Source organism: Vulpes lagopus, chromosome 2 (assembly GCF_018345385.1).
Source record: "Vulpes lagopus strain Blue_001 chromosome 2, ASM1834538v1, whole genome shotgun sequence".
Lineage (NCBI taxonomy): Eukaryota > Metazoa > Chordata > Mammalia > Carnivora > Canidae > Vulpes > Vulpes lagopus.
Window position 1 is genome coordinate 175,118,353 of NC_054825.1, and position 27,326 is coordinate 175,145,678.

At 47.5% G+C, this 27,326-nt stretch overlaps 1 protein-coding gene across 2 annotated transcripts in view; it reads right to left on the reverse strand.

Moving 5' to 3' along the window:
* The window catches only part of CHST8 (carbohydrate sulfotransferase 8), a 129,361-nt gene that overhangs the window by 79,292 nt on the left and 22,743 nt on the right, over positions 1-27,326 (reverse strand). Inside the window, exon 2 of one of the 2 annotated variants that reach the window (XM_041736835.1) lies at positions 13,560-13,615. The exons of the other annotated variant lie outside the window; for it this stretch is intronic. The gene's annotated coding sequence lies outside the window, so the exon portion shown is untranslated. The remainder of the gene's footprint in view (positions 1-13,559; positions 13,616-27,326) is intronic. 2 annotated transcript variants of the gene reach the window in all.

Sequence of the window (27,326 nt, forward strand, 5' to 3'; positions counted from 1 at the left end):
AATCTCCAAATCAGCCTGCGCCCAAAATATCCATTGTAGATGAGTTCCCAAGTTCCTTGCAGCGCTGGTGCGAGACAAGTGTCAAAACAGAAAGGTGTTAGTGAATTTCATTTGCACAAGGCCACTTTCAGGCAGAGCAGGAGGCCTTCTGGCTAGGACATCCCTTATGCACACCTGCCATCCGCCCCTTGCTGCAAATCTGAGTCGCTGCTGGGCTTCCACGGACGAAGCTGCCAAGCTCTTTCCCTTTAAGGCAACTCAGTCCTTGTGGAAGAAGCAGAGGCCTCGGATGTAGGTGTTAAACTGGAAACTGTGCTCTCAGGGTCTTTCTGAGCCACAAAACCTTGCTCCCCTGAGGCCTGCCCGGCTGAGGTGAGTCCCACTTGAGGCCACTCCCTCCCTAGATGACCACTGCTCTCTCTGTTTGAACATCTCCACGGAGCCCAGCGGTGATAGTGCCTCATTTTAAGAATTTTTTTTTTTTTTTTTTTTTAGGAATTCATTTTAAGGCAGAAATCTAAACAGGCCTAGTGATGGGGATCCCACTACTATTTTTAAGATTAAAAATCTTTAATTTGGGGGGGCATCTGGGTGCCCCCTGGGGGCTCAGTCGGTTAAGCATCCAACTCTTGGTTTTGGCTCAGGTCACGATCTCATGGTTTGTGGGATGGAGCTTCTTGTCAGGCTCCATGCACCGAGGGAAGTCTCCTTGAGATTCTCTCTCTGCCCCTCCCCCCACTTGCATGCTCTCTCTCAAATAAATAAATAAATAAATAAAGATCTTCAATTTTTAAAGAATTTAAACATGAGGGACCCTTGTGGCAACGGAGATGTCCTCTATCTTGACTATATCAATGTCAACATCCTCGTTGTGACTCGTTTTACAACACGCACGGGAGGAGGCTGACAGGAAAGAGGATACACTGAGATCACCCGGTATTATTTCTTACAACTGTTATGTGAATCTAAAATTATCCCAAAATGAACAGTTTAATTTTTTAAAAATCAAGAACTTAAAAGTAACTGGCCTTTCAACTCATGCATAATGGAAGCAAATTCTAATGTTGTGCACGTAAATAATAGATAACCATTTTCATGGATCAGCGCCATCCTTTGTTGTATAAGAAACATTTTAAAGTTAAGGGACTATGCCTTTAATAGAAAAATTTGATGTGTTAGCAACTACTGGTTGATCTTTGTGCATTTTTCAATTGCAAATTGCACTTTAAAAATGCAAACAATTATTAATATTGATTTGGACTCAAACAATATTGAATTTCAATATATTTCCAGCTCTTTTATGAATTACCCTGTGGATACGTGGTGATTATGATAAAAGAGCATTTGCATGCTCAATTTCTTTTCAGTGAGGAACCTTGAAGAGAGCTGATGTGATCCATGGATAATGAACTTCACAGGGACAAGACTGGCTCCAGAGTCCTCCGCCAGACCCTCCAACCTAGCAGGAGGCACAGGCTTTCAGGGCCACTTTCTCCAAGCCGATATTACAGAGCACAGGCTATGAACGACTGCTCAAGGCCTGGAATGGGATTTAATGTCATAGTTTTTAGGGCAAGGAGAATGAATAGATGTGTATCATGCTTTGTTAACCTTCCAGGTGCCATGCTGGATACTACATAAACATCCCATTTAGCTTTCGAACAATAACCTCTCAAAGTAAAATCATTATCCTTGTTTGACACCGGTTTGGTTCTCTGTAAGGAGATGCAGAGATGGAGTCTAGGGTACAAAATATTTATTAGGGATCAATGCCTGTGAAGGGAAAAGGGAGGAAGTCAAAGCAAGAAGAAGAAATTAGGGGATGTAGGTCCAACATAGCCTGGGCAGAGAGTGCTGAAGTAGGTGTAGCCCATGGGAGTGTCCTGTAGCAGGCGTAAATGGCTGCATCTTCATGCCTCACCCTACTTAGTAGCTGGATGTGGCACGCCCAGGGGAAGGCATGACCCCAGATCGGACAGTCTGCTGCAGCCAAAGCAGATCCTGAAGGAGCTGACAGCTGGGGCATGGCTGTTGACCACATGTCCCGTGGGTGCTCAGAGAATCCTTCCTGGAGGGGGAGCTGGACAGTGCATCTCCAGGTCTCCCACCATCTCACAGAGGATGAAATTAAGATCCAGGGAGACTAAACACGGCCAAGGTTACATTCTACATAAGCCACCCCAGATCTGCCAGACTCAAATCTTGCCTCTCTGCATCCTATTCACTGCTTCTCCCAAACAGAAGCATAGATCAAACTGTTCTGACCTTCAGCTACTGAGACATGAAGGTCTGAAAGTCTCCAGAGGAACACGCAGAAAGTCTGACTGCGTAAGCAGATACCCTCACCTCACCTCTGCTAACATCCCTGCAACGCGCACGCGTGTGCGCACACACATGCTTTGTTCTTGGCGATTATCTCATTGCTAATGGAAGGCAGGGGCATGGATTATTTGGGTTAAAAGTTCCCCTGACAGTACAGCCTGGAGAGCATCTCCCTGCACCCCCCCAGCAGAGCCACTGGGTCTCGCCAAGAGCAGCAGACGATGTATGATGCTGCACGGCCTCCTTTTACTTTTAGAAAGCACTGAGCTATTCACATTTTCCAGCTGCTCTGACATCCACAGCCACAGCAGGGAAAATTACAGGGAGGAAAAAATTGCATATTTACTTCTCAAAATTGAAAGTTGGGGTATAATATGGACAGAAAGGAGTGTATGAGTAAACCTAGAATGCCCTGGCCCCTGGCAGGGTGCAGCTGCCTCCAAGCTGCAAACGGCAATCCACAGACTCCAGAAGAAGAGAGAATGGCGAGGAGGTTTGGCTTCCTTCCAGGGAATCCCTCTCCTTGTGGCTGGCACAGGGAGGCCCCAGAGGACTTGCCTTTGTGTTCCCAGCTGCCAATAATGCCTGGCACAGAGTAGGTGTTCGGGCAATGTGTGGTGAGCAAAGAGAGAACTAGTAAGGCGGGGGGGAGAGGAGAGGAAGGGATCCTTCCTTGCACACTAGGACCAGCTCAATCCTTCGGGTTGAGGTCATGTGGAGCCCAGCATGCGGTGCACAGTGTGCACGCGCGGTGCGTCCCCTTTGGGAGCAGGCCGGCCTCTTCCAGCTGGCTCCGTGGCTAACCATCACATTCTTGATCCCCACTAGTCCAGCATGATTTTCCCTGGAGCCCTCTTCAGAACAGCTGGTGTCGTCCGACCTGAGGACTCAAAGACTAAGAACACGGCAGAGCTACCAAGTCTGCTGGCCCTGTTCTGGTTGCTCTGTGGAGAACTGGGTCTCCCTCAGGCTACCAGGAGGGGGCCAGAGCTGTGAGCAACCTGGAAGTTCTAAGATGGGAGCCTGCCTTCTCCATGAGGCTTTGCCGCCCGTCCCCCTCCCGGGGACATCCGGTGCTTCAAGTTTCCTCTACCCTACTGACCCTCAATGCCTCCCCCCACTTTCACCATAGGGTGTTGGAAAGCCAGAAATGTGGGCTCACCCTGACCCTCCCTCCCCCTCTCCCCACTCCAACTGTAGACTCAGTCTCCTGGGTGTTTCCTGTCTAACTTTTTCTCCGCCAGCCTCTCGGTGAGGCTGATTCAGCACCGGGTGCCTGGACAGCTCCCCCACCTCTGAAGTCCTCAGTCAACTCCCCATAGGGCAGTTGCTGTCACTCCCTCATTCAAAAGGGTCTGAGGGCCCCCAGCTGCCCAGTGGTCCAAGTCTCAATGTCTTAGCATAGTCCACAAGGCCCACTGAGTATCCAGTGTCTGCAGCTCTCCTGCCTTCAGTCTCATTTCTCACCATTCCCTGATGGACCCCAGACCAGGTGAGGGGCCCTCCTGTGTGTTCCCAAAGCCCCTTGGGCTTTCCTCTAACATCAATGAGATACTAATGTCGAGGAAAGAGCTCTGGGCTCTTTCCTACAGTCCTTGGGTAGAGGGAAGTGGCTCAGGACAGGTGAGGGGGCCACTGGGTCCCAGTCCTCTCCCTTCAGGGCACGTGCTCCTCATTGGGTGGTCTTGCTCTTGTCTCCAAAAGGCTTTGCTGACTTTTTTGCTTATGTTGGACAACACACAGGGGATCTGTTTTTTCTCTCCCTGAGCCTTCTGCCTCTTTTCTGCTGTCCTAGGTCACTGACTTCTTGTCTCTCAGCCTCGAGGACACAGAGAGAAAAGGTGCTAACTCTTTACGATCCCTGGACATGATACCCTATGGTATGTTTGCTGGGCCAAGGATGTAGGCAGCGCTCACTGGCTGGGAGCACCCCACAGCAGAATGGCATCCATGCAAGTCCCACCCATGCCCTTGTGTCACCTTGTCAAATGAAGGGACACTTGAGCCCTAAATCCTGCATGGTTCCTGCAAGGAGAAAGACACAGGCAGAAATACTAATTTTCATGATGAGATCCAGTGTGGCCAATCACTGGTCTTCAGTGAACACACTTGTTGGAAGCAGGCCATTTCCTATACTAACTACACGATATTTTTATAGTGAAAAATCATTTTCAGAATGACATAGCCAATAACCCTTGATAGCAGATCCAGGCCTTCAGATCTTCCAGTTTGGAAACCCGGATTTTTTTCTTTAAGATTTTATTCATTTATTTTAGAGAAAAAGAGAGAGAACGAGGGCGGAGGGGCAGAGGGAGAGGGAGAGAATCTTCAAGCAGACTCCCTGCTGAGCAGAGAGCCCATGTCATGACCCGAGCCGAAATCAAGAGTCGGACATTTAACCAACTGAGCCACCCCGGCACCCAGGAAACCTGGGCTTTTTAACTTGAAATTTCTTGATTCTCAAATTGGCAAGCAACACACATTTTGAAAACCTACTTGGGCCAATCAAAACTCATATCCAGGCTGGATTTGGCCTGGGGTTCACTCATCGCCACTGCAGCCATGAAAAGCATCACCCAGACTGGGGAAAGGCACCCGACCTCTGGATAAAAATGATTCAAGGAATTTCGTGCCAAAGCAGCTGAGAGGAGAAAAAGCCTATGAGTCAGCTGGTGTGGGGAGAGGCTGTAGCAGCCTCTCGGTCAGGAGCCGCTTCCCACAGCTCTGTAACTGGAGGCACTCACGCGGAAACACGGGCTTCCAGCACAGGGCCTCTGCCCCGGCCGGGAGGACAGTCACTGTGGCGGCACAGGGTCCACCCAGCAGTGACACACACAGTCACACTCATACCCACCAGTTACGGGTTGAACCGTGTCACCCCTGCCAAATTACCAAGTTGCGGTCCTAACCCCCAGTCCCTCAGAATCTGACCTAATCTGGGAAAAGATCACAGCGGAGGTAATGAGCTGAAAGCAGGTCACCCTGGAGTAGCCTGAGCCCCTAACCTAAGATGACAGGTGTTGTTACAAAGAGGGGAAATCTGGACAGACATGCGCACAGAGAGAAAGCCACGTGAGGGTAAAGGCAGAGAGCTACAAGGCAAAGCATGCCAAGGATTACCCCCCACCCCCAGAATCTGGGAGAGGCCTGGAGCAGGTCTCCCTGCACCACCCTCAGAGGGAGCCCACCCCGCTGACACCCTGAGCTCAGACTTCCAGCCTCCGGGACCGAGAGGCAATGCAGTTTGGGCGAAGCCCCCTAGTCTGTGGGATTCTGCTGCAGCAGCCCTGCAGGGAAGGCTCAGCCCTGGCGCACAGCAGCATCCTGGGGAGGGTGGTGGGGGGACGGGGGGCGTGGCTGGCCCGCTGCCAGGAGACCCGCTCTTGCCCGTGTCAGCACTTGTCATCGACTGTGTGTAGACAGTGTCAGGTCAGCATGTGACACAAGACTTGTGACAAGCAGGACATGCTGGGAGGTGAGCGACAGAAAACCTATCTCCGTGGGAATCCTGTAGTCCCACAGTGTCATGGGGACCCAGGTCCTTCCTGGGGGTCCTCTGTCCTTGGGCAGGTTTTTTTAAAAAAAAAGATTTTATTTATTTATTCATGAGAGACACACAGAGAGGCAGAGACACAGGCAGAGGGAGAAGCAGCATGCAGGGAGCCTGATGCGAGACTCGATCCAGGACCCCAGATGATGACCTGAGCTGAAGGCAGACGCTCAACCACTGAGCCCCCCAGGTGCCCCCTTGGGCGGGTTTGATCCTCAGGTGGCTTCTGCATGGTTGCCTGGTGGCTGCAGCCACAGGCCAGCCTACTGGCATCCTTGCTACATCGAGCGGAGGAGGGGGACCCCGTCCCTTGCTATGGCACAAAACTCCCAGACTCTGAGCCCATAGCACCTCCCTGACCCGGTTCCTGGGCGGGGGCGGGGGGAGGCCCCATGCTGGTGGGCGCAGGCCTGAGACCAGGGGGACGAAACCGCCCTTCCTGGAGCCGGGAGACAAGGGGACGGGAGACCCAGAGTCGGCTACAAAAGCTGCGGGAAAAGCTATCACCCCCACTTTACAGCTGAGGACACAGGCCCAGAGAGGCCGGGCCACTTGCTCAAGGCCACCCTGTGAGGAAGTGGTGGAGACACACTTGGATTCAGGTCCAAGTCCAAGGCAGTGCCGTCCGCCGTTCTGCGTGTCACGTCCCAGGGTCTACCCTGCCGCCTGGGGGCGAGGAGGCCGCGCTTCAGGCACACGACAGCACAGGCCTGCCCTGTCACCGGGGAGGGGTCGGGGCCCCCCATCTCCGCGGGGAGCCCTCCGTGAGCCCGCTGTCAGCCTGCCCTCTGCACATGGTCGCATCCTGCCCGCAGCACTAGCCCGCTGGCTCCCGAGAAGGACCTGGGCTCACCTGTGAGCGGTTCTGTGACATGTGTGCACACGGACACGTGGGCCTGCAGACGTGTCCGTGCATCTGGGTGAGCACAGGTGTGAGGGGACATGTGTCCAGGCACACGCACAGGGGCCTTTCAAGAGTTCCCACCTCTCTGCCTTATGTCCACGAGGACAATGACCATGAGGATCCCTCCCCCCATCAGCAGAGGAGACAAGGCTCCCTTTCCCACAGGGGCCTGGAGTGGGGCGGGCGCGGGGTGGGGAGGGTGGGCTGGAGAGGGGCTCGGAAGTGGCAGCCCGGCAGGCCATCTGCCATCTGTGCCTCCCGCTCCACGTCCCCCTCCGTCCCCCCTCTCCGCCTCAGGGTGCATCACTCCGGCGACCCTTGGGAATTGGAAGCTAATTTTCCACGATCATTAGTGATGGAAAGACCTCAGGTTCTGCCTTTAATTAAAGTCAAACGTGGGGCTGAGGAGGAGCCCTGCACGCAGGCGTCCTCTTCTCACTTGTAAAAGCCATATGCAAATAATTAAGCCAGGCATGGAAGCCATAATTAAAAATTTCACAAACCCCCTCATTAGCCGAGCAGTCTGCACAGAGAAGAGGGACCGCGGCCCTCCCCCATGCCGAGAGCAGCTCCTGCAGATGGCTAATTGGGGCTGGAGGGGAGGGGGGCGTGGGGGGCGGGCCACACCCAGGTGACCGTGCACCTGGCTAGGGCCCTGGCGTCCCAGGCCAGCCGTGATGACCTCCCGCCTCTGCTCAGGAGGCTTCCAGCCAGGGGCCAGGGCTCCCAGGGTGCAGTGGGTGAATCCAAACATCCACCCGCCCACCGCAAGGTGAGGACGCGGGACCCTGGTCCCAAATCTCCCAGCCTCCCCGGGGACCCGGGCCCCATTCGTGCAGAGCAGAGATGTACTGATGGAAGCAGGGGGAAGGGGCTCAGCTAGAGACTAGAGATGGCCCCAGCTGGACATGGTGAAGCCCCTTCCCTCAGTGCGCCCAGGACAGTGGTTGGGGGGTGGACGCTCGGACTGAGGCGGGCTCAGCAGGCCCCCTCCCGTCCCCCTCCCCCAGCACCTGGGTGTCATGAGGTCCCTCAACCCCGACCATGCATACAGCTGTCCCCAGCCTGGTGGCCCCTGTGCAGGGAGTGGCCCCTGAAGACAAAGGCCTGGACAGGATACCCAGACCCCACAAACACAGGCAAGCCCCAGCCTCAATCAGCATCTCGAGAGCTGTGAATGTTTGACCCCCCTGCTCCAGACGTCCCAGGGCCCCTTCCCCCCACCCCCAATGCTACCCAGGATCCCCGGCCCCAGCCCTCAGCCCCTGGAGACATCAGATTCACCTCAGGCCCTGAATCGATCCTGCCAGGCAGGGCACGGCAGGCATAATCTCCCCGTGCGCATTGACATTTCCAAATGAATATTCACTCATCCCAGTCCTGGCCACTTGTTTTGCGTCTGGCCTGATCAATCGTGCTCCTCTGAAGGAACCGTGCTCGTCAGGGGCACTGAGGCGGGGCGGAGACGTGTCCGCCGGCTGGGAGCCCCCGCAAGCTCACCCCATCCGTGGACCCCGGGCCCTGCACTGCGCCCGAGCTTCCCCGCAGCCCAGACGCTCTTGCCTTCAGCATCACGGACGTAACCTGAGCATGATGAACAAATCCAGCAACCGGCTTTCCCTTGGAGGCTCTGGGGATCTGCTGGGGCCACCGGATGTCACCGAGCTTAGCTCTGAGTTCCGTCCTGCTCAGGTCAGGCCCGCCCCAGGAGTCCTCCGTTCAGATCCCTGAACCCAGAACCCCTTTCCCATTCTGCCCTTGTCCTTCCTGGTGGCTCAGGTAACATCGTTCCTCTTCCCGGCTCTCCTCTGGCAAGCCCTCCGCCAAGGGTCATCAGACACCTGCCCCCAGGCACCCTGCTCTCGGAAGCTGGGCCCAGGCCGTCGTGATCTTAGCTGACCCGCCTGATTTGGCATCTGTCCCCAATATGCTTTGACAGTCACTTCTGCAAGTTGGCTTGGGGCGTCCTTCCTTCTGTTCACAAACCCCTTCATGAGCCAAGCCGCCCTGATGGCCAGAACCGCCCCCCACCCTTTTTTCTCTCTCCCTCTGCAGCTCCCCTGTTACAAATACATCTGCCCAGGAAGCTCTACTTTCAGCCACTGACACAGGATAACACCCCAAAATAAGGCAATAGGTTCACATGGGGAAGGAGACTATTCCACTTAGTATGATTGCTACATGCCATATAACAATCGTACTCTTTGACCCTCTTTGATTCTTCAAAATGACACATTTCAGATACACAAAAATATTTTTATAAAGAATATGAAGGGGGCGCCCAGTCGGTTGAGCGTCAGACTCTTGATTTCCGCTAAGGTCATGATTTCAGAGTCGTTGAGATTGAGGCCCCACGTCAGGCTCTGTGCTGGGGCGTGGAGCCTGTCTGGGATTCTCTCTCCCTCTGCCGCTGCCCCCTGCTTGCACATGCAGGTGCACAGATTCTTTCTCAAAAAGAAAAGAAGAAAAGAAAAGAAAAAAAAGAAAAGAAAAGAAAGAAAAGAAGAGAAAAGGAAAGAAAAGAAAAGAAAAAAAGAATATGAAGAGCCACCAGTGCACTCACTGTCAAAGAATAAAACAACCACCAGTATGTGGAGTCCCCTTTGCATCCCTTCCTATTACTCCCTACACCCCCCCTCCCCAGAGGTAACCAGATGTGTGGTAAACATTTAACGCTGGTTAAGAGCACCTACTAAGTGCCTGGCATTATTACTCCCATGCCCCCCCCCAAAGGTAACCAGATGTGTAATAAACATTTAATGAGCACCTACTAAGTGCCTGGCACTATTCTAAGCAGTCGGGATCCATTGTCAACAGAACAGATAAAGATCTTGCCCTTGTAGAATTAAATTCCAAAGAGCAGAGAGACAGAGTATTCTAAGTACCATAAACAAAAGAAATGAGCAACTTATTTTAACATGACAGGGTGATAAATGCTATGGAGAGAAGGAAAAACAGAGCAGGGTGAGGAGGGCTGGGCGGGGAGCTGGAGGCTAGAGACAGGTCTCAAGACCTAAGCGTGTAGAAGGGGGCCTCACTGAGAAGGTGATACGTGAACCATGTGGATATCGGCCTGTGCAAACGCCCTGGGGTGGGAACCTTCCTGAGACCCAGTGTGTCTGGAGAGGAGTGGACGTAAAGAAGAGGGAAAGGAGACACAGTCAGAGAAGTAATGGGGGGGGTCAGGTGCACCATTGAAAAGAAGTTGGCTTTGACTGTGGGTAAAATGGGGGCGCTGTCCGGCTTGCTTTGCAGCGGGACCCCTCTGGCCACACAGGCAGGCGAGGGCCAGGGAAGAAGCGGGGCGGGGCGGGAGGCTTCAGCTGTGAACGGGCAGGAGGCCTCTCTTATGAGAACTGGCACCTGTACAGGAAGACTCTAGTTTGATGTTGAAAATTACACGTTTTGACTTTGATGCTCTGCTGGCAGCATGTGTCTTGGGCCCACTTGCTGGGCATGAGGTTTGCCGACGTGAGGATTCTGAGGTTGGCGGCTCGGAACACATGAGGGGGTCACACATGGGGCACAGACACACGGCGATGACGGGGGCGTGGGGCACAGCGTCCCGGCTCCACCAGGCTCTGTGCGCCTCAGTCTTCCCGCCTGCAGAATGGGGTGACGAGGGCCTCGCTAGCTGGCGCGCCCCACCGTGCTGACCAGAGCTCCCGGACGTTTCCCTCCCAGGCAGGTCCGTCCACCTGGAGCAACAACAACAACCCCCCTTGGGCGTCGCCTGGGCCGACGAGGACCCACACCACCCCCAGAAGGCCTCCCCTGAACCTGGCCCCGGAGCACTTTATCAAGAAGGGAAACCGATGGGACCCTTGGGGGGCTCAGCGGCTGGGCGTCTGCCTTCGGCCCAGGTCGTGACCCCAGGGTCCTGGGATCGAGTCCAGCATCAGGCTCCCCGCAGGGAGCCTGCTTCTCCCTCTGCCTGTGTCTCTGCCTCTCTCTCTCTCTGTCTCTCATGAATAAATAAATAAAATCTTTAAAAAAAAAGAAGAAGAAGGGAAAGCGAGCAGCCCTTCTCAGCACTGCACCTGCGCCCGCGCCAGCCTTGGGCTGAAGGGGTTGGTATTTATTTTGACATTCGGTGTTTGCTAAACTGTTGCAGCCTTGTCTGCGGAGTAGGCCAAGCACGTCAGAATGATCAGTTTTGAAAGTTGAAGGCATCTGGTCTTTCCCCTGATGATTAAAAAAATACGGCAGCTTCTACCTGCGGCCCGTACACTCGCCCCGACCCTCTGACAAGGGAGATCCGCGGGCGTCCGTTCTGTGCACTCGACGGCGGTCAGGTCTTTGCCGAATTAGGAAAACAGCACAGCATCTGATGCCCTGGGTTGTGGTGGGTGGTGGGTTGTGGTTTTTTGTTTTGTTTTGTTTTTTTTTTGGTTGGTTTCTTTTTCTTTTTTTCCTTTTGTACATAATTAATTACTTTGCAAGCAAGGTTGGAATCTTCTTTAAAATTGGCAAAATTCTAGAAGCTGAAGCTTGCCAAGGAATGATGGAGCATATTCTGAAAATATTTGTGAGGTTTTCCTCTATATTCACAGAAACAGACACACACACACGGAGTCCTTGTCTTGAGTTTGGCATTGCAAGAACACCTAGACTGGAAGTCTAATATTAATTTCCAATTAAGCTTATTTGCTTCAAGGAAGTCTGACTCCACTTTAGACAATAACCAATTCTACCAGTGGTCACCAAGGCTCAAGAAAACAGCATTTCCTCTGATCGCCTTTATAGCCATGGGTCACCTATACCCAGGTACTTGGGCATGGGGTCCTTTGTCATCCAATCACGACAACTAATAGCCAAATAACAGACAGGACTTTTTGCAAAACTTTCAACCTGCTGCCCTCGCTAAGTCGCCAGTTTGGCCTTGGCAATGAGCTCCACCAGGCTGTGCTCTCAGCTTCTTCTCCCAGGCAAGGTCTGGAAGACCCTGGCGGCCCTTGGTGTACGTTTCATGGGGGTCTCCAATAAGGTGAGGGTCTGCATCCTTAAGGATGCCAAGGGGTTTGAAAACACTCAGGTGACAAGCATTTCGGATCCTAATTATGTGTTTTCTGCTGCTAGTTTCTTTCATGTGAAGCAGAGAGTGATCTTTTGCAGAAAAAAAAAAAAATGAAACTCCCAGGTTTTAGAATGAATTTCATGTGATCTTAGTCCAACACTATTTAAGGGATGAGGGCGGTTTGGCATCACCGCCCAGAGTTTGCCGACACCTCAAGGAAGGTGTGCCCCGTCTTCGCAATAGATATAAAGTGCCCTTGATCTGAGCCTCAAGCACCGTCAGCTACCCCAAAAGAGACAAAGAAAAGCAAAATCAAGAGCCCTGATGCTCGAGAGTTCGGTTTGCAGACGGCAATGTGACCTCCGTGGCCAGCAGCCAGAGGGTGGTGTGGCCGGGCCAGGCATCCAGCCATGCCCAGGCTCCGAGAAGCAGGATGTGTCTGTGGGTTTGTTTAGCACAAAAAGTCATGAGCACAGTGTACTGGCGCCTGTGGCGATGGAAATGATCCTACTTTGATTTCAAGCTTGTAGTGTTAGGACCAACTTCGACTCTTGGAAAGGATAAAACTGGAGATGTAACAGGCTCACAGTCCCTTTTCTGTGCTGCGCCGTAGTAAATAGAAAAGTCAAACTTTTCCTCAAAGCCCATCCTCACCTTAGAACAGGAAGCGCTTATGATGTTTATGACACAGAATGGGAACCGGAGGACACGTGGCGACACCAACACACAATGACAGCCCGCAACAGACCTAACACAGGCATCACAGAGCAAAACTGCGAAATCTCTTGTATGTGATAGTCTGCAGAGCCCCCCGCAACCAGGAAAATGGTGAAAAGCTATGCTTCATGTTAGTTTGAGTATGAAAATACAACTTTATGCTTTGAACCACCCCTTGTGCAAGAAAACGTCTCCAATTACGAAGTGTTCTTTTTTCAAGCCTTACGAATCCTCCTCTGCCTCCCCAGAGATGGATGCACCTGCCTGAGCTCCCCTGATCTGTCCCTCCTGCCCCGTCTCCCTGGAGACATCCTGCTGTCGACCACCACCTCTGGGGAAGGTGGTAAGACAACGTCACTTGTTTTTCCAAACCTTAATTGCTCAGAGACTTTTCTTCCCGCCACGGAGAGCCACAGCACCTCTTTCCCTTGCAGATATCTCGGTGTCGGGACCAAGCCCCAACATCCAACATAACAGAGGGTGGAGTTTCTGGAGGTTGTGGGTCCTCCTAGCCCAGGGGTGAGGGAGGCCAGGAAGGCTGGCCAAAGGAAGGCTGGGTTTTCAGCAGCGTGCTAGCCTGGAAAACCCAGGGTCCCCGAGCTCCAAGCCTCCATCCCCTGGCAACAATCACTCAGATGCAATTCAGTGAATTCCCTTCTGCGCCATCTCAGCGTTCATGGCAGCCTTCCCCCACACAATAGCAGGGGGGCAGAGTCATGGGCATGAAGGGACCTCAGACTCACCCTTTCTCAAGCAGAGATAATCAAACATCAAGCAGCCAGATCTGCTCCTCGACACGTGTAGGGTCATGGTCGCTCTCATTCTTTCCCTCATGCCCTGTTGTTTAGGATGGTAGGAAGTGACTCTGAAAACGGCCAATATTTCTCCCCTGACACAAGGGCATAAATCACTACATCTTCGGCGCTTTCTCTGTGGTATTGATTCTTCTGAGAATGAAGGCAGATGGTTCCGATATGGCATCATCTAATATTCACCCAGCTTGATTTATAGATTTCTTTGTGCATTGAGTGAACAAAAACCAGTCTTACCTTACTTCTTATACACTTGTCAAATTAGGGTAAGATATTCTTGTTGACCTTTAAACCTAAAAAAAAAAAAAATTAAACGGGTCTGAGACATTTTCCAGCAGGCATGAAAATGAGCTGGGCCCTCAGATGCCAATTAAGAGGATGTAATTATGAAAGGGATCGTAGTCTGTGCTTCGGGTAATGATTTAATTTTAGTTTTAATGCGTTCAACTCAATAGAGGGAAAGAAAATAAGCTGGTTACAAATAATCTTGTGAAAGAGACGAGGACAATTTGGCACCATTTGTTCCTTAATTTACCAAAATGGGAAGGAGCTGGGGGAGCTTGGCACCCCAGCCTTCCAGTAGGAAGGAACACTTCTTGAAAGGTGCAGAAAGAAGCTGCAGTGGCAAGAACCAAAATAGAGACGAGGCAGCCGTTTGCTGTGATGTTACCAAACAGAGCCAGAGCCAGCCTTCAAGCTGCGCGAGGGTGTGAATTGGATCTAACTTCTAGCAGGGGAGGAAATTCCGTTTGGGTGCTGCGTTAAGGCTTTCTCCTATGTCATTTCTCCCACTGCCCTTCCCACAGCCAGGTCCAGGCCCAGGGCTCTGGGCAATATCCACATGAGGCTGGCCATCACCTGCCAGGACACAGAAAAAATGGACATACTCTTCATCCTCCTTCTATGAACACCATTCTTCAACGTGAAATGATGCTGGCTATACTCATTTGGGCTAATGTCAGCATGTCCAAACCTAGACACTCACACACACAAACACATGCATGCACACACGTACAACTGTGACCACACAGGGCTTAGTCCATGAGGCTGCCTTTGGCATCCTTGAGGTCCCTTTCAGAAAAATATGCACTTAAGGGCATCTTGGTGGCTCAGTCAGTTAAGCATCTGCCTGTAGCTCAGGTCATGATCCCAAGATCCTGGGATCGAGCCCCCACAACAGGCTCCTTGCTCAGTGGGGAGGGAGCCTGAGTCTCCCTCTCCCTCTGCCTATGGCTCCCCCTGCTTATGCTGTCTCTCTGTCAAATAAATAAATAAAATCTTTTTTAAAAAAAAGAAATAGATCCACTTAATCCATTTTAATCATTCATGAAGCTAGTATGAAAGTTATAAAGACAAAAGTAGTAAAAAGTAAGTATGATTACAGCAATTAGTTAAGGGATACATAAGAAAAAAGATGTAAAACATAAAACGGGGGAGTGAGAATAGTAATGTTGAGCTTACAATGGGATCAAACTTAAGTTGTTATTAACTTAAAATAGGCTATTATAGATTTAGGTTGTTATATGTAAGCCTCATGGTAACCAAAATGCAAAATCCTATGGGAAATACACAACAGATAATGAGAAAGGAATATGAGAGCATACCACTTAAGAAAGTCCTCAAACCACAAAGGAAGATAGCAAGAAGAAAGGAACAAAGAACTCCAGACCCAGTCAGAAAACAGTGAACAAAATGTCAATAAGCATGTACCTGTCAATAATGACTTTAAATGTAAAAAGACTAAATTCTCCAATCAAAAGGCATAGAATGGCTGGATGGATTTTTTAAAAAAGACACATTTATATGCTGCCTCCAAAAACTCACCTCAGATGCAAGGACACATATAGACAGAAGATAAAGGCGTGGAAAAAAGATATTCTATCGGGACCCCTGGGTAGCTCAGAGGCTGAGCATCTGCCTTTGGCTCAGGGTGTGATCCCAGTTCAGGGATCGAGTCCCACATCAGGCTCCCTGCATGGCCTGCTTCTCCCTCTGCCTATGTCTCTGCCTCTCTCTGTGTCTCTCACGAATAAATAAATAAAATCTTAAAAAAAAAAAAAAGATATTCTATGGAAACCAAAAGAAAGCTGGAGTAGCTATATACTTACATCTGACAAAATATACTTTAAAATAAAAGCAGTAATAAGGGACAAAGGACATTACATAATGATAAAGAGGTCCATCAAATAAGAAGATGTAATATTTGGAAATATTTATGCACCCAACTTAGAAGTACCTAAATATATAAAGCAAATATTAACAGACCTAAAGGGAGAAATAGCAATATAATAATAGTAGGGGACTTTAATACTCTACTTACATAAATGGATAGGTTTTTCCAGACAGAAAATCAATAAGGAAACATCAGCCTTAAGTGGCACATTAAACCAGATAGACTTAAATATTTATGGAACATTCCACCCAAAAGCAACAGAATACACATAATCTTCCCAAGTATACATGGAACATTTTCCAGAATAGATGATGTGTTAGGTCAGAAAACAAGCCATAATAAATTTTAGAGGACTAAAAACATATTACACATCTTTTCTGACCACAATCATAGGAAACTAGAAATTACATGGGAAAAAAACTGGAAAATTCACAAATAAGTGGAATACAATATGCCACTGAACAACCGATGTGTCAAAGAAGAAACAAAAGGAGAAAATTTAGAAAATACCTTGAGATAAATGAAAACAGAAATATACCAAAATAAATGTAAAGCAGCAAAAGCAGGTATAAGAGAGCACTTAACAGCAATAAGTGCCTATCTCAAGAAACAAGTCTCAAATAAATAACTTTATACCTCAAGGAACTAGAAAAAGGGAAAAAAATGAAACCTAGAGTTAGTAGAAGTTAGGAAATAAAGATTAGAGCAGAAAAAAATTAAATAAAGACTAACAAAAAAAAAAAAGACTAACAACAGAATGGAAAAGATCAAGGAAACTAAGAGCCAGTTCACTGAGGATAAAACAAAAACAAATTGACGAACCTTTAACTAGACTCAAAGAACAAAAATAAAGAGAAAAAAATAAAGAGGACTTAAATGAATAAAATCAGAAATGAAAGAGGAGATGTTCCAACTGATACCACAGAAATACAAAGGATCTTAAGAAACTACTGTGAACAACTATGTGCCAACAAATTTGATGACCTACAAGAAATGGATAAATTCCTAGAAACATAGGAGCTACCCAGACTGAATCATAATAAAATTGAAAGCCTGAACAGACTGATTACTAGCAGGGAGATTCAATCAGTAAAGGAAAACCTCCCAACAAACAAAAGTCCAGAACCAAATGTCTCCACTGATGAATTCTACCAAACATTAAAAGAAGAACTAATACTAGCCCTTTCAGGGCTCTTCCAAAAGCCCTGAAAGAACTCTTCCAAAAAAACAGAAGAGGGAAGAACTCTTTCAAACTCTTTTTACAAGGCCAGTAATACTCTGATATCAAAATGGACAAGAAAGGCATGAGGAAAGAGAATTACAGACCAATATCTTTGATGAACATAGATGCAAAAATCCTCAAGAAAATATTATCAAACTGAATTCAATATACATTACAAGGATCATATACTCTGATCAAGGGGAATTTATTCCAGAGATGCAAGGATGATTCAGCATTCACAAATCAGTTAATATGCCACATTACAAAAACAAAGGAGAAAAATCATACAATCATCTCAATAGATGCAGAAAAAGCATTAGATACAATTCAACATCCATTTATGATTTTAAAAAAAAGACTCCCAAGAAAGCAAGTGTAGACGGAATGTATCTACACATAACAAAGAGTACATATGACAAACCCATAGCTAACATCATACTCAACAGTGAAACGCTGAAAGTCTTTCCTCTAAAATTTGGAACAAGACAAGGACGTCCACTCTTGCCACTTTTATTTAACATAGGAAGTCCTAGCCAGAGCAATTAGGCAAGAAAAAGAAATGAAAGACACCCAAATTGGAAAGGAAAAAGTAAAACTGTCACTCTTTGTAGATGATATAAAGTTTTATATACAGAAAACCCTGAAGACTTCATCAAAAAACTGTTAGAGCTAATAAATTCAGTGAAGTGGCAGGATATAAAATCAATGCACAAAAATCTGATGCATTTCTATATTCTAATAAGGAACTATCAGAAAGAGAAATTAAGAGAACAATCCCATTTACAGTCACATCAAAAAGAATGAAATACCTAGGAATAAATTAACCTAATAGGTTAAAGACTTGTATATGGAAAACTGTGAGACAATAATGAAAAGAAATTGAAGACACAAATAAATGGAAAGGTAGTCTATACTCATGGATTGGAAGATTTAATATTGTTAAAATGTCCCTACCGGCCACAGTGATATACAGATTCAATGCAATCCCTATAAAAATCCCAATGGCATTTTTCACAGAACTAGAACAAACAATCCTAAAATCTATACTGAATTATAAAACGACCCCAAATAACCAAAGCAATCTAGAGAAAGAAGGATAAAGCTGGAGGTATCATGCTCTCTGATTTCAAGCAATATTACAAAACTATAGTAATTAAAACATAATGGTATTGGCATAAAAACAGACACATAGATCATTGGACATCCCAGAACTAAACCCACATGTATATGGTTAATTAATTTATGACAAAGGATCCAAGAACACACAATGGGGTAAAGATAGTCTCTTCAATAAGTGGTGTTGAGAAAACTGGGCAGCCATATGCAAAAGAATGAAACAGGACCACTTTCTTACACCTCGCACAAAAAATTACTCAATCTGGATTGAAGACTTGAATGAAAGATTTGAAACCATGAAACTCCTAGGAAAAAACATGGGTAGTAAGCTTCTTGACATTGGTCTTGGCAATGACTTTTTGAGTCTGACACCAAAAGCAAAAACAAAGACTACATCAAACTAAAACGTTTCTTCACAACAAAGGAGACCATCAACAAAATGAAAAGGCAACCCACTGATGGGAGAAAATATTTTCAAATCATATATCTGATAAAGGCCTAATGCCCAAAAATATATAAAGAACTCCTACAACTCAATAGCAAACGAACAAACAAAACCCAAGTAATTCAATTAACAAGCAGGCAGGAGATCCAATAGACATTTTTCCAAAGACATACAGATGGCCATCATCAGGGAGATGTCAATCAAAACCAGAATGAGATGTCACCTCACACCTATTAGAATAGATAATTATCAAAAAGATAAGAAATAACAAGCATTGGCAAAGATGTAGGGGAAAAGGGAACCCTCATATGCTGCTGGTGGGAATGCAAACTGGTGTCACCACTATGCAAGACAGTACAAAGTTCCTCAAAAAATTAAAAATGGAACTCCCCTATGATCCAGTGAATTCCACTTCTAGGTATTTATCCAAAGAAAATGAAAACACTAACTTGAAAAGGTATCTGCACCCCATGTTCATAGCAGCATTACTTACAATAATCAGATATGGAAACATAAGTGTTGGAATATTTCCATATTTGGGACACCTGGGTGGCTCAGTGGTTTAGCGCCCCCCTTCAGCCCAGGGTGTGATCCTGGAGTCCCGGGATCGAGTTCCACATCGGGCTCCTACATCGGGAGGAGCCTGCTTCTCCCTCCGCCTATGTCTCTGCCTCTTTCTGTGTCTCTCATGAATAAATAAATAAAATCTTAAAAAAAAAAGAGTATTTCCATATTCCATCAATGGGTGCATGGATGAAGATGACGTGATCCACAACACACACACACACGCACAGTGGAATATTATGCAGCCTCGACAAAGAATGAAATCTTACTATTCATGACAACAGGTATGGACCTCAAGGGCATAAGGAAAGGCTGAAGGAAATAAACCAGAGAAAGATAAATACCATGTGATCTTTCCTATATGTGGAAACTATCGATCAATTGATTTTTTTAAAAACAAGCTCACAGAGAACAGATTAGTGGTTGCCAGAGGTGGGGTGTGGGGGGGGGGTGGAAGAAAAGAACTGGTTTTTTTTATTCTTTTTTTTATTCTTTTCTTTTAAAGATTTTATTTATTTATTCATGAGAGAGAGAGAGAGAGAGAGAGAGAGAGAGGCAGAGGGAGAAGCAGGCTCCATGCAGGGAGCCCGATGTGGGACTCGATCCCGGGACTCCAGGATCACACCCTGGGCTGAAGGCAGTATTAAACCGCTGATCCACCTGGGTTGCCCCAAGAACTGTTTTTGTTTGTGTAGTTTAAACAAACTGAATTTAAAAATACCCATTTCACAACCGACCTCTCATTAAATCTATCCCCAAAGCTCGCTAAGGTAACAAAGGGGAGTCACAGGGTCAGCCCTGTGACCCTGCACAAAACCGAGGCAGGAGGAGGGTTCTGACCCCCATCCAGGAGGGCGGAGACTGGCCTGGGAGAGCCCCGGTTCTCAGCATCCAGCCTCAGGGAGGCCAGTGGTGTCTCCCCAACCCTGGCAATGCTGCTCATCTGCCCCAAGCCTGGCCCTGTCCACCGCCTCCCCAGGGCTGGGGGGGGACCCCCACCTCGGGCCACTTGGAGCCCTGTTCACACGACCAAAGCTGACTGAGGGCCAACCATGTGCAAGACCGGGCACCTCACAGACGTGCACAGGATCGGGGAACTGTGGGAGCACTTTCTGGAGGGCCTGCTCCCCCCAGAGCCACAGAGAACACACTCACTGGGGCCCCTCTCCTGCTGGCAGCCCCCCTCCCTGTCCAGGACCCCCTGGAAGAGGCTGGAAGAGGCTGCAGGATGGTACTTGAGAAAAGCAATGCTTTTTTTTTTTTTTTAACCTGTGGCCCCTTGAACAATGCTTTCAACATGACAGCTCTGATTAAACCCCTAAAATATTTCCACTTGCCATTTTTCTCTATTTTCATACCCTTCTGTGTCTTAAGGTTCAATGAAACCCCATAGGGCTCAACCACCGTCAGTGCACAGGCCTGAACCTACCAGCCACCGGTGTCTATAAATAAAGTTTTATCGGGCCTGAGCCACGTCCAACCTCCTCCTATCGTCACGGCTGCCTCGCGTGAAGGTGGCACACGTGAGCAGCTTCAGGGAGAGACCTTTCGGACCAGGAAGCCTGAAATAGTTGCTATCTGGCCCATTGGGAAAAAGTTTGCTGAGCTCTGACCTAAGCTATAAACGTGACTTATTTACCAATCATCCAATAACCCCTGGGGATGGCCAATCAACTTTGGGTGAGACGTTCAACACCATCACTTTAAGAAATTAAACCGAAAATCCCAGAAGCTCAGGGTAAATCGTGAAGAGCCCCAATCCCAAATCCACACGTCTCTTTAAATCACACACACACACACACACACACACACACACACAGGAATAAACCCTCTACAGCACAATTAGCGATCCCTTTGCAAACCACCCCAATCCAGGCCACTCCACCCTGATGAAATTCGGTGTAATCTCTTCCAGACTCCTCTCTAGACGGATACTTATGAACACGGGAATAGCGAATATTATCCCTGTGGCTTTTTTTTCATTTTTTACAGGTATGTGTTTTCGAGCCACAAATGTGTGCGCATGGTTCACACTTGGCTTTCTCACTTAACAATACATTTTTGGACCGTTTCCCAGGCAGTTCATACAGATCTACCTCACAGCTTTTTCACTGTCCAGAATATATTCCAAGGTGTGGGTTGTTGCAAACTCTAATCTCGAGGCACACAAACACCGGGAGTGACAGCAGCAGCTCGCCTTCCTGGGAGAATCAATAACCACCGGTCACCTTGGAAAGCGACCTTCAGTGGACGGACTGTAGGCCCTGTGGGCACACGCATCATCCCCACCCCATTTACAGGAAGATACCCCCCCACCTTGGGGGCCCCTGGGTCCTCGCCCACAATAAGCATCCTGGCAATGAGTCTTTGCATGACCCTCAGCCTCTCCTGGCAGAGGCCCTAAGATCCATGACTCTTGAAAACTCCATTCAAAGAAGCTATTTGAAAGGAGAATCACTGTGAATTTAAATGACTTTCTCAGAAGCTTGACTTTTAAAAAAGGAAGATGAATCTGGCCCTTGCAAATAAAAACCAGATTGAGGAGCTGAGCTTCGTGGAGTGACTTAAGCAGGCATTCAGAGCTGGCACCCTCTGGGAACAGCGCGGCAAAGGCGGGCAGGCGTTCGGAACACGCAGAGCCTGGAGCTTGGCTCGAGAGCATCCTCCCCCACCTTTTCATCCCCTCCCCTTCCCTCTGCCTCCATCGGCTCCCCCACCTTCACCTCGCCTCTTGGTTGCACCACCCTCGCTGAGCACTGCACCCACGTGGGCCAGCCCGTGCACCCCACCCTCCTGGGGTTCCCGGGGATGCAGACAGTCCTGAAGCAAGGCCACCATGGTGCACAGCCCCGATCTGGGCAAATGAAGGCACCGGTGCCTAGGATGTGTGAGGTGGGGACTGAAGAAGTGGCAGGCAAGGGACGGGGGCACCCCCAAACAAAGGTCTGGTAGCAGGGGCATCAGCCTCTCCCACCAGATGGGTGCAAATTCTCTTGTTTAAAAGACCCACTCTGGGGGCACCTGGGTGGCTCGTGGTTGAGCATCTGCCTTTGGTTCAGGGCATGATCCCAGGGTCCCAGGATCGAGGCCCACATCGGGCTCCCTGTAGGGAGCCTGCTTCTCCCTCTGCCTGTGTCTCTGCCTCTCTCTGTGTCTCTCATGAATAAATAAATAAAATCTTAAAAAAAAAAAAAAAGACCCACTTTGGCTGGTGGTGGAGAAGAGATATGGAGAGGCGAGGGTAGCTGTCCGCCTGTCCATCCCACCCACCCACAGGCAGCCCGCGTAGCACTGGGTGAGCACCCAGCCAAAGGGCAGAGGGCTGTGCAGGCTCCGGGGCATCATGCAGCTGGGCAGTGGGCACTGCCTCTCCCCAGATGGTGCAGCCAGACCCCCTGGTGCAAAGGGCTCCATGCACCCTCCCTTTGGGAAAGAAAGAGGGGCTCCAAGGGGTACTGAGCTGGAATTCAAGAGAGGGCCAGGAATGGAGGAGCTGGGTGAAAATCCCCCGGGACCCCCGACCAGCTGGAAGACCACACACCCGGGGCTCAAACTCGGGTTCCTCCTCCCCATCAGCAGTTCTCGGGGCTTTGCCATAAGAATGTGTGAGGTCGCGTGGTGCCCAACCAAGCGCCAGGCCCACGGGAGGGACGCAGCAGATGCCACTGCTGGCGGGCGCTCACGTCGCAGCCGCAGAACGAGTTCCCGGGCCTCGTTACCAAGCCGGGAAGCAGAGAAGCCTCTCTCCTGGAATCAAGCCCAGACTGCCAGCCCCACACAGCTTCTGTGTCCCCGTGTAAGAGCCAGGGTGCTGGGAACCTTCCTTCCTGCCATGGACGTGGGCCTCAATGGGCAACGTTCACGTGGACACGTGGGTAGGCTGGAGCTGAGGGAGGAGGTCAAGCTGAGTAAGGGAAGAGCTTTCATGCTTGCAAAGCAGCTGTCAGAAGAAAAGGGACTTCTGTGTTAAGGGTGGCGGTAGGCCCCAATAGCCTGATCCCTTCCCCACTCAATTTCCTTCAAAAGGATTCCATAGGTACAAAAAGGGGGTGGAGGCATGGAGCCTATATGCATGGAGGCAAGATGCTCAGGGTACAGCAGGGAACCAGGTGCAACCAGGAAATCCTGCAAACTCAGAGCAGCGGGCACAGGATGGGTGACTGGGCAGCCACTGGGAGGTCAGGGTGCCTAGCAGAGCCTGAGCACCCATGGAGGAGGTCCAAGAAGGCTTCAGGAGAGGGGGCCCTGGGTGGCTCGGCAGGTTAAGCATCTAATTCCTGGTTTTGGCTCAGGTCATGATCTCAGGGTCATGAGATCAAGCCCCCAAGCCAGGCTCCACCACACTCAGCAGGGAGTCTGCTGGAGATTCTCTCCCTCTGTCCCTCCCCTGCCCAAGTAATAAATACATAAAAATTTTTTTTTAGAAAAGTATTTTATTTATTCATGAGAGACACACAGAGAGAGGCAGAGACACAGGCAGAGGGAGAAACAGGCTGCCTGCAGGAAGCCCGATGCAGGACTCGATTCCAGGACCCCAGGATCACACCCTGAGTCAAAGGCAGACACTCAACCACTGAGCCACCCAGGTGCCCCAATAAATCTTAAAAAGAAGAAGATGAAGGCGGCGGTGGCAGCGGCGGCTTCAGGAGTGACCTGTCCAGACAGGCACTGATATATCATACAACATAGCTTCATTCCATAAAGCAAATGATTAGGGCAAAAGGAGACTTAACAAATCCCCAGTCATAAAGGTTTTAACAGTTTTTAAATGAACAAATTATGCAAGCAAAATTACATAAGAATAGTAAAGATCTGACTCATAAGACTCTGGTACTCCCTCTTACACCTTTGCACTCAGCAAATAGAATACAGTTTTTTCAATCACTCAGAATATTTAGAAAAATGGGCTTATATTACACTACGGGGGGAAAAAACCTCAATAGAAGTCATTATCTAAAAGAATGCAATAAAAATAGAATCTAAGAAAAAAGAAAGAGATTAAAATGTGGGCTACAGCATTGTTTTTAATAAAAAAAAAAGGTGGAAAAATATAAATTCCCATCAGTAGCTGAAAGTTTAATTAAGTTTTGGTCGATTCAAACTCTGGAATCCTATACAATCGTTGGAAAGAATTACCCCATTCACTGAATACAGAGTTTATGAAGAAGAGAATGGGGTACTGGTAGGAAAAGCAATAAACTAAGGAGATATGGCTAAGAATGTTCCGGAATTGAAGAAACCCATGCTCTCTTATGCTGGAAGTGTATACACAGTGCTGAGCAGGATAAAGGTAAAAAAAAATTCACCCATCTTAGTAAAACTTCACAATAAAACTCAAAAGAAAAATCTTAAAGCTTACCAGAAAGAAGACAGATTACCTACCAATAGAAGACAGTGAAGGAGTATACATTTTTTTCTAAGTGTTATAGGTAAAGAGGGGTCATTCTATTTTTTTAATGAAAAAATTTGTGTCTTTGAATGAAAAAAAAAAAACAACAAAAGGATACATTCCTGCAATAAAAATGAACCCAAAAAGAAACTGAGCAGGATTTACAAAACACCACCATTGATAAAAATTTGTCAGAAAATTGAATTAACCATCGACTCTATATATTGATAATACCAGCTGTGTATTAAGATCAAAAGAAATCCTCCACTATAATAGGAAGGAAGACGGAAGGAGAGACTATTCAGTGTGAAGTCCCCGTGTGCAAAGATCTGTGATTGTTTTGAAGGATGATCGAGATAATAACTTTATTTTTTTAAATAATAACTTTAGACATGCTCAAAATTTATAGTTAAATATGTGTATCAAGATTTTAAGGGTACACAAAGGATAGGAAGAAAATCTATCGTTTTCAAATCCACAGAGGAAAAAAGCGTTATCGATTAGACTGGGTACAAGAAAGGAGAGTAGTAAAAGGAGGCCGCAAATGAGGTGATAGAAATAAACCCAAAAAGGAGCCTGGGGGTGGCTCAGCTGGTTGAGCGCCTGACTTGGGCTCAAGTCATGAACTCAGGGTCCTGGGGGTGGAGCCCTGCTTCAGGCTCTGCACTCAGCAGGGTGTCTGCTTCTTCCTCCCTCTCTCCCTCTACCCCTCCCTCTGCCCATGCACTCTCTCTCTCTAATAAATAAAATCTTTTTTAAAAAAGAAAAAGGAAATAAATCCAAAATATCAGTGATGACAATAAATGGTAAGGGATTAAGCCCTCCTACCATTTGGTAATGCTCACTGTATGTCAAGCTTTGGTCTAAGCATTTTACCATGTATTGTCCTACTGAATCCTCAAAACCATCCCATGAGTGAGGTGATCACATTCTATAAATGGGGTACCCTAAGGCCCTGGGAGGTGAAGGAATGTGTGCGACTGCTTACTCCTGGTAGAGCCAGGATCCAGACTCAGGCACGTGGGTTCCCCAGTCTGTGCACGTCCCTGCTGCCTTCAGAAACACGTGCTCATACACACAGAGACCCTCCTGCCAGCCGGATGAAGGCCACCAATCTTGGTGAAAAAGCCTTTCAAAAGCAACACAGAGAGAAGTCCATGTTAAGCGGAATGCTAGGAAGTACTAACCAAAGGAAGGCTGATGTTGTGATTATTATTATCAGATGGAGTTGAATTCAAGGCAAAAAGGAATTGGGGGTGGTGGTTAATGAGTGGCAGAAGGAAGAAAAGAACAATCTAAAAAAGAAGACAAGGAGGCACCTGGGTGGCTCAGTTGGTCAAGCATCTGCCTTCGGCTCATGTCATGATCCCAGGGTCCTGGGATCAAGTCCTGCATTGGGCTCCCTGCTCAGTGGGAAACCTGCTTCTCCCTCTCCCCCTGCTTGTGCTTGTGCACTCACATTCTCTCTCTCTCTCAAATAAATAAAATCTTTTTTAAAAAATAAAAAAGAAGACATACTAATTAGGAGCTTGCAGGCATCTAACTAAAGAACCTCGAAATATACACAGTTGACTCTTGAACAGCATGGGTTTGACCTATGCCGGGCCTCTTAGACACAAATATTTTCCAAGTAATATATTAGAAAATGTTTAGAAATGTGTGACAATTTGAAAAAACCCACAGATGAACCACAGCCTAGAAATAGCAAAAACATTAGGGAAAAGTTAGGTACCCTTGTAAGGATACAGTATACAATACACGTACAAAATATGTTTATCAACTGTTTATGTTATCGTCATACTGGTCAACAGTAGGCTATTAGTCAAGTCCTGGGGGAGATGAAAGTGATACTGAAATATTCGACTGCATGGGGGTGGGTGTCCCCAACTCCCACATTGCTCAAGGGTCAACTACAAATCCAAAAATGGCAATCATGAGGAAAATGAATACATCTACAGCCAGAGTGGAAGATTTTTAACGGGTCTCATTTAGAAATGGAGAAGATCAAGTGACTAGAAAAACTAGCAAGGATACGGAAAATTTGAAAAGCACTGTTTCAAGATCGATTTTATATGTGCGCTTGTGTGAATGTGTGTATATATGGAATGTACAGAAATATATTTGTGTGTGTGTATTCCTATAGCCAGCAAATAGAGAAGATATGTTATTTTCAAACACACTTACATTCATTCAAACATTTATAGAAGCTGACCACATACCAGGTTAAAATCTATTGCAGGGAACTAATACAACACAGGTCACATTCTCAAACCACAATGTATTTAAATTTAAAACCAGTCAGGGTCGCGGGGGTAGCTCAGTTGGTTAAGCGTCTGACTCTTGATCTCAACTTAGGTCTTGATCTCAGGGTCATGAGTTTAAGCCCTGCTGTGGGCTCCATGCAGGGTATGAAGCCTACTTTAAAAAAAAAAAAAAAGAAAAGAAAAGAAAAAGAAAAGTGAATGATAAATTCCACCTTTCAGACATCTTAAGATGTACTTTTTTCACATCATCTCTGAAACCAAGATACATTTTACAATTGACGGGACGTTAGAATTTAAGCAGCAGCAGATTTTTTTCTTCTTTCTTCATGATACATAAAATAATGGTATGCGTTCCAATCAAGATCATTCCAATTTCACGAAAATATGGTAGTTTTGATAAAATGTATGGAATGCAATACTACCTAACTGGAAATTAACAACAAGAGGGAAACTAAGAAGCGACGAAATACTCAAAGAGGAGATAAAAACAGCAATTTCAGCTATGAAAAATTATGATGGTGACAACTTATGCACACCAAAACTTATGAAATGTGGCCAGAACTGTACTCAGAGGAAATTTTATTGCTTTAAATGTTTTATTCTTATAGAAAAAAAAATAACAAATGGCCTAGACATTCAACTTAAAAAATTAGAAAAAGAGCAAGATAAGAAACCTTAAAAAGAGATTAAAGATGACAGGAGGAAGTACAGATTTTTAAGAATTTAATAGTAGGATGAATAAATAAACTCAACAGCTGTTTCTCAAAAAGGGTCAATAAAATATATAAATCTCTGGCAAAGTCCAATGGAGAAAAAAAAGAGAGAGAGGAA